General features: G+C 38.8%; 1 protein-coding gene across 1 annotated transcript in view; it reads right to left on the reverse strand.

The window, feature by feature from the left end:
• LOC128738627 (uncharacterized) overlaps positions 1 to 16,565 on the reverse strand; it is a 420,925-nt gene that overhangs the window by 279,765 nt on the left and 124,595 nt on the right. The window lies entirely within an intron of this gene.

Genomic DNA, 16,565 nt, shown 5'->3' on the forward strand with positions numbered 1-16,565 from the left:
TGATTTTGTTCCTGATTTGAAGATAGGGACTAAATACGAAGATTTCCATATTTTCGGGAATTTTCCATTTTTCAGAGACATGTTAAATAGGCGTTGTAATGGTGTAGCAAGTTCTTCGGCCAGGTTTTTGAGAAATATGGGTGCTATTCCATGGTAAAAACCAATGGTATAAACTACCAATCCGAGGGTTAAATTAAAAATACACACCTACTTTTTTGCAGAAAATAATTTCGTTTAGTTCTACCGCGATAATACACTGATATGTAATCATTGCAGCAGAAAGCACTAAGATCTGTCAAAATTTATCGAAAAAATGATAAAAATTGTACAAGTTTGTCTTCAAAATAATAAAAAAAAACAATACCAAACGAGATGAAACTGACATGAAACAAATGACGCAAAAACGGCGATAAAATAACACAAAATAACGCATATTTGGTACAAATGTGATTCAATAATAACATAAAAAAGACACAAAATGAAACAACATGAGACAAAACAATAAAAAATAACAGAAAATGATGAAATGACAAAAATCTAATAGAAGTAGTTGAGTCCTATGATATGAAAATTATACAAATTTGAGGTAATTTGATAAAAATACAACACGAAAACCACATAAAATGACTAAATGGTGCAACGAGACAATAAAAAATACCCACAAACCTGCAGTCATCTTTATTGGTTATTAATTTGTTTCGAATTGATTCTGCAGAAAAAATCTCGGCGAAATCCTTTTTGACAGTTCACTTTATGGATCATGTTCAACGTAATCCGCAGGATTCTTTGTGACGTGTTCATCGTAGTTACCAGCCAGAATCACCCTTCCCCCCACCCACCCACTGCCATCGGATTTTCTGACCTTCTTCGTCTTTCGTACCACGTGCCGAGCTGACTACTCCCTCCAACAATCGACGACCGACGACAGGCGACGGTCCCTTCGGGAGAGTGGAGGTGACTCGTAAAAATCGGCAAAAACGGAATGGTAATCATAAATAAACATTTATACACAATGTTCATTCATAATAAATTTGATGGTGAATGCCTCCTCGTTGGATCGATGCCCTCTGTCTGGTTCGGTTCAATGCATACAAAAAAAGAACCGAAAATGGAACGATTAATGATGGCATTCACGTCCAATAACAACAATATGGCCAATTTTGGAGTGAGTATCAAAAAATTACAACATGCAAAAGAGGTCCGGCTGTGCACCAAAGGACGCACCGGCGCGCGACTGTGGGAAGCAGCAGAAGCAGCAGCAGCAGTTGAACTGACAACCACAGAATGCATTCTGTCAGGCTTCGGGTTTGTCGATACAGCAGGAACCGTTTGTTCGATTCATAAATCAAGCCAATCCGTAGCGGACGCGGGTGAAAGCTTCGCTCGTTAGTCGATCCATCTTGGCTTTTTAAAGTTTGATGCCGTCCCGATACCTCCTCAACCAATGCCTACCTTCGTCAGTGTACTTTCACTTCATAGGTATAGCAATCCACCAACGCAACGCATTGGTGCTGCAGCCAGGGTTGACGCGTAAACTGTAACGAATATTGGAGGAAAAACAATCCCTAATTTAGGCACACGAATTGTCAACAAACTTGACTGCTGGCCTTTATCGAGCGGCTTCAAGATGCGATTGGAAAGAAAGGTGGCTCCACCCCATCGGGCGTTCAAAGCTATCATTAGCGCTAATCCTAGCGTATGCGGGGTAAGCGATGTTGCAGTTTGCCTTCCGCATCAGCAACGCTGAAGAGGACGACGACGACGACGACGATGACGATCACGACGAGCCGCATCATGCTTCCTGCGCACTGCACACACAGAGAGCCAAGCCCAAACATTCGGTTTGCGACGGGATTCCGAAAGCGAAAACTCGTCATCCGTTGCGGCTGTGGAGGAGCACTGAAAAAATCTACCAGATTGACTAATGTTCGAATGTCAGCGAAGTGAAAGCCATTTTTATCATCATGTGAAGTTGATGTGCGCTCCTCTCCGGGAGCGGCAGGAGCTTTGAGCTGAGTGATACGCGTTTCGGCCGTTCGGAATGAACGGTACCGCGAGCCGCCCGTTGGATCCGGATGGTCTGGGTTTCCCGTTTTGCCGTTTCCGCTTTTTGAGTGTGGATTTTTTTGTTGTTGTTCTCTGGAAGTCTGTAAATGATGTCCTTCTGCGAGGAAAAGTTGCCGCTCGGTTGGGAACTTTTGAGTGCAACTATATTTCTAGGCTGCCTTGTTTATTGAATCATGACGGACGGGGGATTCGGTGCTTGGGATGGTGCCTAGAAAACCCTAGAAATGAGCGGTTTGGTGAATGAACAAAAGTTTTCCTACTTACTCGCCGCCGGTTGTAAGTGCAATTCAAATCATTTATTTAATCAATGTAGAATGTAGATAAATAATTGTAATTTCTTTAAAAAAATGATAGTCTCCTAGGGTAGACTTCGATTTTTGACCCTATAAAGTAGAAAAACTATAGCTTGACTTGAAGTTTGAAATCAATCAACTAACACAAGGTATAGAATTTAAAGCATTCTACGAAATGTTCAAGCACGGCTATGCCAAATTATTATAGATTGCATTACGTTATACTTATTTAATGTTTGAGTGTGAGATATTTAAAGCAAAAACATGGTCGCTCAGCACAGCTGGTTTCCCATTTCTAGGACTCTTGAAATAACCGTAAACATGAAGATAATGATGGATATAGTTGTAGAGATTAAAATGATCCTTGACTAACGAATAATCGAAATGATAGCTCTGAATTCGAAGGTTTAGTGACCAGGAAATGAATAAACAAATTCGAATAAATTTTACCGTCGATCATTGCAGGGACAAGGCACAATTTAAAATCGTGATTTTTTGCTGTTGGAGCATCCGGGGCGTTAATGACGTGTTTTGTAGTGATGATGAAAAAAATAAATGCGTTGCATTGTTTGCAGCGATGTGAATTACTCAAAATATCAATATTCATTAAAAAACTAAACCCATAATGAATCTGACCTAGATCGATACAAGAACACTTGATTTCTTATGTCTTTAGAATGAGAAATGTAAAACTTGTCTAGATTATCTCGTGCTAATCGCATTTCTGCATATTTAAAAAAAACTTGTTGAAGAGCACAGCAACTGTAAGATTTTCACTCCCTAATTCAACATAACAACGCTAGCTGCCGAACTACCACGTTGATAGCTTAAATTCCTTTCATTTAAAATCGTTTAAAGATGTTCGAAAACTCTATTTCTATTATATACTTTTATTTGAATATTCTAAATAGAAGTGGTCCAGTGCATAGATTGAAAACGACGTAGGACCAAGATTGAAGCTATGAGGAACACTTGCATTTTTTCTTTCTATTCACTGCGCGGTCATGACGTAAACTATTTTGGAAAAGGGAGCAAGTGTCTGACGCGAATAATGCTTAATTGGATGAACTCGAAAATTTCGATTGAGATCAAAAATATATTGGGTTATGTAATGGCAGGTGGGGCTCACATTCACCATGTTTCGATTGATACTCGAATGTTTTACTCACTAAACTACTGCCGCCCGTTGTATTAGGTAGTCTTATGCCTAGTTTTAATAAAAAAAAACCCGATTTAATCCACCTAGTGGTGAAAGGAACCTTTGTTATACGGTCTTACTTGCTATTTGAGATAGAAATCCAGACGTTTTCGGAACATAATTCATCTATTGGTCAATGTTGCGTAATGCGTTGGTTTACATAAAATTTTTGAAAATTGAATAAGTTTACAAATTTTGAACAAAATAGGAACACTTTTAAATTTTGATAGATCCTTTTTTCATGAAATTGCTGAGTAAGGATAAGTAAGTTGTTATTAATTTGAGTAAGTGCAAATAAAAGTAAGTTGTAATAGGAAATCTTATTCTTTAACATATACATTGCCTAGTAAAGGTCTAGTTTATAGGTTTTTGAACTATGCATAATTTCCTGTAATGCCATTCTATTTGATTCACATCAGTAGAGTTCTCTAGAATAATTTTCATCAATTTTTATTAACCTTCGGTTACTCACGCTGTTGTATTTTGTACAACACGTGTAGGTTTTTCAACGCCATATTGTTATAAAGTTACAAATCGTTGTTTAACTAACGTATATTCTTCAATGAACTTATTCTGAGCAAAATGTCATAATTATTCAATGCATTAATAATTTAAATTGTTGGGAAAATAGATCAGCATAAACCGCCATCACAGAAACGAAGCAATCAGCAAGCGAGGTGTACCGCAATTGACCCCAAGTGGAATTTTCTCTCGTTTCTCCATATGGAAAAATGGTGTCTGTATGCAGCAAAACTATCCAATGTAAAATGTTTAAAATGTATCCGTCTGCTGGTAGTCGAGTAATTCGTAGTCAAAATTAGGGTATTTTTTATAATCAAAGTTCTACAGTTCCTAAACAAGCAATCATACAGGTATACTGTTTTCAGCAAAGTTGTGTATTTTTACTATTTGTACAATTTTGTAGTACATGAAAAAGTCATACAACAATTACAAAAAGAGCAAAAATAGAAAAACTGATTTTACAAATTCATATACAATAAATAAGATTTTTCTATCTTCGCGGCAGAGATAGAAGGTTACTGTCTTTAGCAAAATATCTTGTAATAATATGCACTATAACTTTGCAGAACACATCAATGTGTTATATTAACACTGAAGAAAATATTTTATTTATTTCACTTTTAGGGGGATTAATCAAAATTTTAATTCCACCAAACGATAGAGCTTTTAATTTCAAGAAACTCTTCCAAAGATTCGATAAACCTAAAACCAAGCTTACCCAGTCAAAACTCTAGTGCACACGTTTTCTTTGGTTTGCGGCTATTGTGCGCGCGAGTAACTGCGTTACAAAAGTTGGCGCGAGTGTTCGAGGGTTAATATCTTTTGACCGGTAAAACCAATTCTTATGAAATTTTGCATATATATTCGTAGTGTCAAAACCTCTCGTTTGATATTAAAATAATTGAAATTAGGTAAATTATCTTGGTTAAAATCATTATAAATTTTTGTTAATTTTGGTGTGGTGTATACGGTTGCTCGTAATTTTCAAATTGAACGTCCAATCAAAAAATCATTCAATAGTGATCTATTAGGATACATTATCTTTCGAATGAGACTAATAGCGCATAAATCGGTTTGGCCATCTCTAAGAAACAGGCGATAATTATTACCCTGTCAAAACAGGTTTTTTAAGCATAACTTTTAAACTACTTGTTTGTTTTCAATTAAAAATTTCTGAATAATTTAGCTTTAATAAGAGCTTTCATTTGATACTAAGATTGCTGAAATCGGTCATGTAGTTATAGAGAAACCCGTGTCACGTATTTTTCACATTTTTGCTTATAACTTTTAAACGAAACGTCGTATCACGAAGCAACTCAATAGTGATCTACTAGACAATAATACCTTTCAAACAAAAGTAATAGCGAACGATTCGGTTCAGCCATCTCTGAGAAACAGGCGATAGAAAAAATCATTATCGACGAACCCTATCGATTGGTATATGTGACTTGGCCCTCCGGGCCTCGGATCAATTTCGTGTTTTTCGACCAATTTTTAAACCGTTGTTATAGTATAACAAAGGTAAAAACAATATCGTCGCATAGCAGCAAAGTTGCTCAACTTCCCAACCACAAATGACATAAATAAACGGACTGACCAGGGCTGCTTATAGGTTTTTTTCAAAAATCTAAAGCAAAACCTTGGGTTTAAACGTCTTTCTAACGATTGACGCTTCTTTATCGACAGACTTCGCAGCCGGCCATTAGAGTGTAGGACAATTCGGGGGTTAGGGCAACAATCCTACTGACTCTATCTAGCAGCACCTCGCGTTCGAGGTTCGAACATACGACGACTGGCTTGTTAGTCCAGCATCGTACCTCGAAACTAACAAGGCGGTTCCTTCAAAAATCTGTCAAACACGATAAAAGTTTCTAGCAAAAATCTGGCTCTCAATGGAGATGCGTTTTCCGAAAAACCTCTTGCTAGTTTTGCTCACAGTAGATGTAAAATTTTGACCGAAATTAGGAGTGATGACCTTTTTGCAAGACGGAGGACCGAAAATCAGGTATAAATCTGGAAATGTCTGGAAGATTTTGAGCTTTATCTGTTTTCTGTGGGTACAACAGAAAACCTGGCAAAATCCATATTTATCTGGCATAATGATTGCTGGCTAGAATGACCAAACTCGTGTTTTTAGTCTTGGGCCTTGAAATGCGGTCAGGCATTAAAATTAATATTTTCTGAAACGGTGGTTCTACAATGAAAGGAGGGACGGTAGAGTTTGGAATGAAGGGGAAAGAGCGGGAAGGTTCGCGAGGGGGTAGGTAGCAACACTTAACAAGTAGTCGTTGTGACTACTATCTTTTGTCCAATGCTGGAAGGTGCATGGGTCGAAGATTATAAACGGATTTGACACGCACGACTGTTTTTATTTAGTTCTCCGATAGTTTATACAATATTGCTGTACAAGGTATTGTAAAATATTGCGTACGCAGTCAGTAATATGAATGTCATCAACATTTAACACCAATTTGAGCTAGACCCTGTAAAACCATGGTGGGCGGTTTTACCCCGGTGGGCGTTGTTACCCCGATTACCCTTATATTTTTTGCTTTGTTGAATGGCAGAAGGAGCAGATAGTTCGTTAATGTGCTCTATAACTCTTAGTTTTTTTCTATTTATTCTATGACTTGACCTTGAAATGTGGTGCCTGTACAGTTTCGTCTTCCCGATTAGTAAAAACGAGTTAGATTAAAACTTCTCAATTCGGTAGTTCGATTACAATTGATCGAGGAAGAGGCACAATTTGTGTGTTTATAAATAATCCAACCTACCAGATGGTGGAGTTTGAAAGATACGTCGCACGCTTAATAAATGGGGTTGTACAGTCTCGTTTTATCCAGCGCCTCTATGGTTCAAAGGTACATCAGTACCAGCGAGCCACATGCCCTGCGGGGTGTTGTGGGTTCGAATCCGGTTATAATCCCAGATTATAGCTTGGTTTGACCCATACACCTTCCGGCATTGGACAAAAGGTAGGAGTCACAACGACTACTTGTTAAGCGGAGCTACCAATAAGCCCCCAAATCTATCAAAATTTAGTAGTAATTGGATAACCACAAGTTAGAGCGTTACTCTTAATACTCATCTGTTTTGGTTCGAATTACCAAATACAATTTAAGATCGTCGGCATATACCTATTTGTGCCAGTTGCTGGTACTAACAAGTGACGTAGTTAAATAACAGCAGTCACTTGTTGCAAAAGGGTCCCATATTGCTTCCCTGCGGAACCGCTGAATCTATCTAATCTAATCTAATCTCACACTAACGCAGCCAATTCTGGAAGGCATCCTGGAAAATGACGATTACTTGAATCAGTCATTTTTCTTGTCAACGGCCAGGCCAACTGCGCAGCATGTACCGCAGAGAGAATTCCAAGGAATCAAGTGGAACTAGAAAAAATACCTAATTCCATCAAACTCCTTGAAATCAAGGGAAGGAAGAAAGCGTGGACCTCCCGTACCAAACGCTTCCCATATACATAGATAATGATTTATTTACAGTCGTTGGGAGTATCTTTGCTAATAAGGGTTAAGTGATACTCCGGACCCTCAGGGATGAACTAATGGCATTTAGACCAGAAGCCAGGCTGCAATTGGCCAAGGATATAGCGCCTTATTTCGCTCTCTGAAAATAGATTAGTTTACCAAAAAATTAGTATAAATCATATAATACTTGAAATTAAAGTCGTGTGGTTTAATGGTTGCCTAAAACTACATTTGTAAGGTTAGGAACTGAAAACCGCACGACCCCGCACCTCCTAGCTTGGCTACTCAATTATACAAATTGAAGTATTTCCAGGTATGGCCACGTGGAGGCGCTAGGTAGGGGCTTGGGATGGCTAGAGCTATGTTGGGCGCTTCTTCCTAGTTGCCTTCCCCATTTCATACCCAACCTGCGGAACCGCTGAATCTTCTATACCTATAAAGAAGGATTTCTGTCTGTCTGTCTGTCTGTCTGTCTGTCCTGTGTTCCTTATAGAAGCAAAAACTACTGAACCAATCGGCGTGAAAATTTGCATGTAGAGGTTTTTGGGGCCAGGAAAGGTTTTAGTGATGGTTAGAGACCCCTCCCCCCACTAAGAAGGGGGGCTCCCATACAAATGAAACACAAATTTCCTCATAACTCGAGAACTAATCAAGCAAATAGAACCAAATTTGGCATGTGGGTGTTTTCGGTGACAAGAATTTATTCTATGGTAAATTGAGACCCCTCCCTCTTTATAAGGGGAATTGTAACTCCTCTCCCCTTTAAGAGGGGGGGCTTCCATACAAATTTCCTCATAACTCGAGAACTAATCAAGCAAATGGAACCAAATTTGGCATGTGAAGGTTTTCGAGGGCAGGAAAATTTTCTACGGTGAATTAGGACCCCTCCCCACTCTAAGAGGGGGGGGCTCCTGTACAAATGAAATACAAATTTCCTCCTAACTCGAGAACTAATCAAGCAAATAGAACAACATTTGGCATGTGGGTGTTTTTTTTGGTGACAAGAATTTATTCTATGGTGAATTGAGACCCCTCCCCTCTTTATAAGAGGGATTATAACTCCTCTCCCCTTCAAGAGGGGGGGGGCTTCCATACAAATTTCCTCATAACTCGAGAACTAATCAAGCAAATGCAACCAAGTTTGGCATGTGAAGGTTTTCGAGAGCAAGAACATTTTCTATAGTGAATTAGGACCCCTCCCCACTTTAAGAGGAGGGGCTCCTGTACAAATGAAATACAAATTTCATCATAACTCGAGAACTAATCAAGCGAATTGAACCAAATTTGGCATATGTGTGTTTTTGGAGACAATTTTTTTTTTCAATGATGAATTGGGACCCCTCCCCACTTTAGGAGGGGGGGTCCTATACAAACGAAATACAAATTTCCTCATAACTCGAGAACTAATCCAGCAAATGGAACCAAATTTGGCGTGTCGGTGTTTTTGGAGGCAAAAATTTTTTTCTGTGATGAATTAGGACCTCTTGCCACATTAGGAGGGGGGCTCCAATACAAATGAAATACAAATTTCCCCATAACTCGAGAACTAATCAAGCAAATAGAACCAAATTCGGCATGTGGAGGTTTTTGGAGGCAAAAATATTTTCTACGGTGAATTAGGATCCTTCCACACTTCAAGAGGGGGGGCTTCTACACAAATGAAATACAAATTTCCTCATAATTCGAGAACTAATCAAGCAAATGGAACCATATTTGGCATGTGGGTGTTTTTGGAGGCAACCATTTTTCCCATTATGAATTAGGACTTCTTACCTTTTTAGGAGGGGGGGGGGGCTCCCATTCAAACGAAATACAAATTTGCTCATAACTTTAGAACTAATCAAGCAAATGGAACCAAATTTGGCATGTGAGAGTTTTAGATGGCAGAATTTTTTTTCTGTGGTGTATTACGACCCCTTTCCCTTTTAAGAGGGTGGGCTCCCATACAAATGAAATACAAATTTCCTTATAATTTGAGTACTAATCAAGCAAATGGAACCAAATTTAGCATGTAGGAGATTTTTGAGTCTTGAATTTATTTTATGATAGTTAGAGACCTCTCACCCCTGTGGTAGGGGGATATGGACTCTCATACAAATAAAACAGAAATTTTTGCGAAACTCAAAAACTAATCCTACTCGAGAAATTCGAGACTCTTCCATAAAACATTAATCAATAACAAGACCACAAAAACTATCTATAGTAACACTAGATCATTCAGGACGAGCCGGTCGCGAGTGTTGCCGGTGACCCGCCGTCGGAAGCGCCGCCCACTGGGGGGCTTGCAAAACTCGAGATAGTGACAAAGATCATCCGAGATTCATGATTTATGTACAACACAGGTTAATTTGTGGCAATACGAAGTTTGTCGGGTCAGCTAGTTATTAATAAATTAAGAAAATCGGAGTGCGGAGGTTAAGTTTAGCTGCAGTTAAGTTCCAGCCGAATGAATATGTTATATAGATCTGTTGACCATTTTGCAAATGTAGGTTTTTCTGGCTCCCGCTGGTTTTTTCCTGCATTCTTAATTGTAATTTACGTTATCAATGTTTAAATTATTTTCATGTTTTGTAAATTATTTTTTCGTTTTGTATGTGAAACCCTTCAAAGGAACTAAGTTCCACTGGGTTCTTACTTCGTTGTTAATTGTTGTTAATTAAATCTCCGCGTTTTTCGTTTAAGTTTTTCTTTTGTAAGTGTCTACTACCAGGGGGCACTTTCTGAGCTCTTTGGTGTGGGGGTCAGTGGAGGATTAAAAAAAAAAAGAAAATCCAAATACAGTATATCGGAATACCATTGGGATCCACCGAATGCGTTCTTGACGCATTCTTGACGCTTATTTTGAATAAAGTATAGCATAATCGTGCCTTCAAAAAATCATAAAAAAAGTTTATTGTGATAAATAATAATTTGTGGAGTGAAATATTTAAAAACTTTTCACGAAAATTGAATATAAATAACATGATTAATTTTATATTATGTGTTGTGGTAGGGTAATGGGTTTATGATAGTTAAAGGATAACTTATCTAGTCATTTTTACCATGAACCTTTTTAAGATTATCGAAAAAAAAGTTTCAAAATTTTTCATATCAACAATTTATGATGGTCTCAATAATCAAATGCATTATGCTCTTAAAAATAGTGCTGCAAATTTCTCTTCATCCGATATAATTTAGTAATGCATCACATGGCAGAAACACCGGCAAAATCCCGAAAAGGGTGTCACTAAAAGCAATTAAGCCAAATTGAGGTAAGTGACCGCGCTAGTTCCAGCGACTGAGCAGGAGCTGCTATTGTTCGGCTCAAGTGCTATCGCATTGTAGCAAGATGTTTTCTCGTTTGCTGCGCAGCACAGTGACACGGTGGCGGCGGTGTTGGCAACGGCAGGCCGACGTGGCGGTAGAAAAAGAAAGATGTCCCCAATTCATAAAAAAAATGCTTTTATTCGGTAGCACCGAAGCGCGAATGCATTGTTAGCGGCGAGCACCATAGCCGTGGCTGCCGTAGTTGTCACCGTCGAGCCGTCGTAAATTTGCATAGTAAACCACCAGACGTCACATCACTTACTATAAGTGACATCACTATTTTTTGTCTTTCTTTTTCCAAGTGTGCTCCCCGCGTATGGGAAAAGCATCACGTGTGATGAGCGTCAACATCAAAGCACTGGTGAGCGCAGCCTGGAAATAGTTGTAATTTCCACTACTCTCCGCTGAAGTGGGTGGCTAGGTGGCTGTTTTTCACGCCCACCATCACCACCACCACCACCGCCGCTAGCATTAACGCGCAGACGACGCCGACGACGATGCCGTCTGCCACGGTTTGAATGACGACTGCCGAGCGCGTGATTCGCGCTCAAAGAGCATAATAGACGAGCGCACACTTCAACAATATACCTCCATGGAGCCGTGTAACGCGTTATGTTCGAGTGCTCGTCGCTTCAGTGTTTTATAGTCGACACTCTTTTTGTCATTTAGTGTAGCGTGCATGTATTTACCTCCACGGTACCGTTTTTATTCCAATCTGCCTTGCGCGCTTAGGCCGTCTCTCTTGTAGGACTCGTAACGATGACTAGTGGCCTATTGTTGTTGTGAACGACAGGAGGTGTACGTGGTTAGGCGAGTAGACAACGATCATTCCCTCTGTATTCAACGCCCGTCAATGAAGAAGAAAATGCGCATACGTGCCTCCGCTAAGGTGGGAAAACTTATGAATGTTGGCAACTCCGTCAGCGGAAATATGAGTAGTGTCAGTTTTCTTAACCTATTGAGAACTGAGAATAGTGTAGAATGACTATATTTTTTCACTAAACTAGGGATTAACATTGGAGAAATGCAGCAAACCCTGCTTATGTTTTGTTACATTTTTTTTGCAGTAGAGTTGAGTGGGCGTGACAAATTGGAAAATTGTACAACCCTATCCGTTGTATCGTTCTGCAGTAGCAGCGTGGCAGATAATTTTGTAGTCCCGTAAGTCTGGATCCCAGAAGTGGATCCCATTGACACTGTAGAGGACAAAACGTGCCAAAAGTAACACCTAGCCCTAATACTAGACGGTTCTTCTACGGTTTCGCGTGACAAACTGCACAGGAGGACGACGAACGCATGAAGAATGTCTTTTTAATTCTGTAGACGCCTCGGTTCGTCACTTGCATTCCTTTCGTGTCATTATGCCACTGAAGGGCCGATCTTTTTGTGTTGCAAAAAAATTGAAAAAAAAACAGGCTTGTTCAACGACGATGGGGCACCCTGAAAACCGGCATCACATTTGCGCGCCATAGAACTTTCCGTCCGTTAGACAGCGGAAGGAACACGCGAAAACTAACCGTCAAATGAAGTCGAATGACAAAAACGGGCCAAATGGCCCGTTCGTTGTCTTGTGTCGGGACGTGACGGGCGCACTTTTACGACGATTGTTTTACGTTGCGGTCCGATGCCCGGCAGGCTCGCTCACGGACGACGGACGACGGTGGGTGCAGTTAATGTAATTATTTAATTAAAATTTTTAATGTGCATCAAGTCTCCGATTCTTCCAGGCCCAGACAGTTTCGTTTGAAGTTTTTTCCCCTTCTTTTGCTTCTTTTCTTTGTGTGTGCTATGCTGTGTTGATCTGCTAGTATTTGCCGCGCTTTGAGCCGCTGCTGCTGCTGTAATTATGCGACTACAGAGCGCAGTGCGTACATTGCGGCATACAAGTTGCAGTGCACTTTCCCCATGAGAACCGTGTTACTAGTTAGAACTGGCTGGTAACACTCTAATGAAGTAAATAAATTTCAACAGCTACAGTAAGTTAGTTTCAATGCAAAGTAATTATAATCATCTATGCTTAGACGGTTTCTAGTGAATTTAGCGTGTATTCATATAGTATAGTAACGTCAACGTCTATTCAGCAGACGGAAAAATTACGGTAGAGGGAAGGTAATGAAACATTAGGTTTCCATGGACAGTTTTCAAAGAGGGATATTATGACAAGTAAAGAAAGTAAACTGGCAGTGGTGAGAGGTCAAACGAAGAGTAGATTCAATTCAGTGGGATAGACAGCTATTACTATGTTGCAAGATAAAGAGCGAAACACACTTAGGCGGGATTTGAACCCAATTAGTTGAACAGAGTTTTTCAGTGTTGTAACAATTTATTAATCTGAATAACATGGAATTCCATCCTGAAAATTAAATTTTTTTCAATTTTTCGACCAGAATGTAGCATATTTTTATCAGAAATCACGAAAAAGCACATAAAAGCAAAGCCGTGGGATTAAACATCCTTTCTAAGACTTGACCCTTCTTTATCGACAGACTTCACAGCTGGCTATTAGAGTATAGAGACAATTACGGGGCTAGTGCAAAAATTCTACTGACTCTATCTAGCAGCATGGCCTAGCCGAGATTCGAACGTACGACGACTGGTTTGTTAGACCAGCATCGTACCTCGAAACCGACTAAGCGGCTAAAAAAGCACATCAATATAGCTCATTTTAGCCTTAGAACTAGATATGTCAGTTTTTGATTTCTTCATACATGAATAAAAAGTACGCTGAATAAGCGGTTGTCTGTAATGCGACGGAAGAGGGATTTCAACGATTTGATTCCAGCTTCCCAGATTCCGCCAAAGTGTGGAGATCAGGCCGGAATATAACGGAATTCACTTTCACTTTCAATGCAGTTCAAAACACACACTGACGAAACATGCAAGCGAAGCAAAAATCGTGCTGGTCAGAATAATGAATAAGAACACAATTGAATTTAGAGCAAAATTTTTATCATTCCTTTCCCGACAGTAAACGAGCCACATTTGCCCTAGATTTAATGCCAAATCACCATCAATCTACCGTAAACGCTATGGCGGCTATGGTAACTTTCGCCCAGTTTCGTTTGATTTCGGTAAACATGAAATTTCATGAAATCTCGTACGGCCTTATGAACAAGCACACTGTTCTGGCTGCAAAAACTGACCTAACACTGCGGTGCGGTTAGAATTAATAAAGTATTATATTAAAATTGAAAGTTTAATTAGATTTAGACTGCATATTACTGTAATGACTTGATTTTGTCAGCTCCATGTTGAATTTCGGGCTGACAAAATCGGAAATTTGGTTGTTTTCGAGGGTAGACATAATCGGGAGCTGATATAATCGGAACATTACCTTATTTCAACTAAGAATTAATCTAAAACTAGATTTTGTTTAAATTTAAACCAGACAAGGACTGAAATTGATTTGAACTTAAACCAGGACTACCAATTGGTATTGGACCTAGACTTGAAATTAAACTTGAAATTATATTTGAATTTGGACAGCAAAATGGACATTAAATCAAACTCCAAATAGGACTTCAAACTGAATTTCAAAATGGCCTTGAAGTTGTACCTGAAATTGGACTCACTTGAAACTAAAGATAAAATTGGACTTGCATTTCAACTTGAATTCGGATCAAGTATGAAACTAGATTTAAAATTTGACTACAAAATGAATTTCAAATTGAACTTTCTTTCGGCATTAAACTGGAGAATAAGTTAGACATCAAATTGGACATTAAATCAAATTGGGTTTAAAATGGAATTTAAATTAGATTTGGAAGGAGACTTGAAATTGGAATCGAATTTGGACCTAAAATTAGAGTTGAAAATAGATTTGCATTTGAATTTGAAATTAGGTTTAAAAGTGTATTTGAAATTGAACTCCGATTTGGACTACATTAACTTGGACTTCATCTTGGACTTCAAGGTGGACTTGAAAATGGATTTAAAATTGGACTTCAAATCAGATTCGAAACTGCACTTGAGATTGGACCCCGGAATAGACTTCAAAAACGGACTTTGAACTGAACTTCAATTTAGAATGCAAATTGAATTTCGTGTTTAAATATTTATTTCAAAAATTTGGAGTGCCCCAAGGTAGCAACTTGGGACTCGTTGCTTTTAAGTTAGTTTACGACGATGACCTGAAACTGTTTGCTATGATAGGTAATGGAGGTAACTGCCGCCGCATGCAAGATTTGAACATCAATCTATTTGCTGGACGATGCAGACTGAATTGGCTTGTAATAAGTAGTGTCTAACGTGAAGTTATGAGCTTTCATCGGTTTAAAAACGGATTAATTGCTTCAATTATACTATCGACGGTAGGGGACTACGCAGAGTGGATCAAGTTAGCGACCTTGGTATCTTGAAGGACTCTAAATTGACGTTCAATTTACACTGTGAATCAATTATTTGTAAGGAATCTCAGCAACTTAGATTTATTCAGTTATTAGTTTTAGATTTATTGCTAAGATTGGGCACAATTTTAGAGATGTACACTGCCTTAAAGCATTGTAAAGGGTGTCCCACATCAATTTGAATCACAGAAAATATGCTGTAGAAAATTACCTGATTGACCGATCCTTTTTAAACTTTCAGACAATAAAATATAACCCATTAGTAAGCTTTTGGCATATTTATTTCATTCAACTTCAATATCATAACTACATGCTCGCACCTTACGCTTAGAGCCACTCATAGGGTATGTTGAATAAAAGACTTGGACAGAGTCAAATCCTTTTTAGCCACATCTCTGACCGAAGCATTGGGATTCTCCTTAAACACTTCCACGACACGCTTGTGGTCATGATCGCAATTCTCGTAGTAACGTTTAATCACGCGACTACCAGTTGAGTACACGATTCCGAGTTGTTTTCCGATGTCCCGATAAGGTAGTTGAGGATTTTTCAGCTGCTCGCGCAAAATCAATTCGCGACGCTTCTTTTCGAGTGACGCCATTTATTCCAATTTTCGAAAAACTAACAGCAATAAAAATGCAGTGTAACCAATACACTTTAAACTACTTATACCTAAATTTTCAAGAGAAAATACCAAATGGATAATTTCTTCCGTGGTGCAATTTGATGTGGGAAATCCTTGCCAAAAATAGCAAATAACAAATTGAATTTGAAATTGGAATAGAAAATGGACATAAAATTAGAAATGGAATTGAACTTTAAGTTAGTCTTAAAATGGGATTTGATAGTTAATCTGAAATTGCTCTTGGACTTAAAATTTAATTTTTGGTGCTCCTAGAGTTGAAATTTGATATTTATTCGGACTTGAAGTTGTACTTCAAAATGGACTAGAAAATAAATATCAAAATGGACCTGAAAATGGTCTCGAAAATTGACTTATAAATCGATTTGAAAAAAGCAAAGCAAAGCCTTGGGCATAACCGTCTTTAGCAGGGTGGCAACTACCTGGAAAACCTGGAATTGTCAGGGAATTTTAAATTACCTGGAAAAACCTGGAATAATCAGGGAATTTTTAACAAAATCAGGGAATTTTTCAAACAACCCCAATGATCGATTCATTGAGTAGTCAAGAACACTTAGAAATAGATAAAGAAGTACGGCACACAAGCGATAGATTGGGTTATCGATAATTAGCTCAGTGTTTTGCAAAGGACCTTATTCTGCGAGGCAGGTGAAGTGATTAACAAATTTAGTTTGCACTCACTTCGCGCGTTTCGTTTGGCGT

Source organism: Sabethes cyaneus, chromosome 1 (assembly GCF_943734655.1).
Source record: "Sabethes cyaneus chromosome 1, idSabCyanKW18_F2, whole genome shotgun sequence".
Lineage (NCBI taxonomy): Eukaryota > Metazoa > Arthropoda > Insecta > Diptera > Culicidae > Sabethes > Sabethes cyaneus.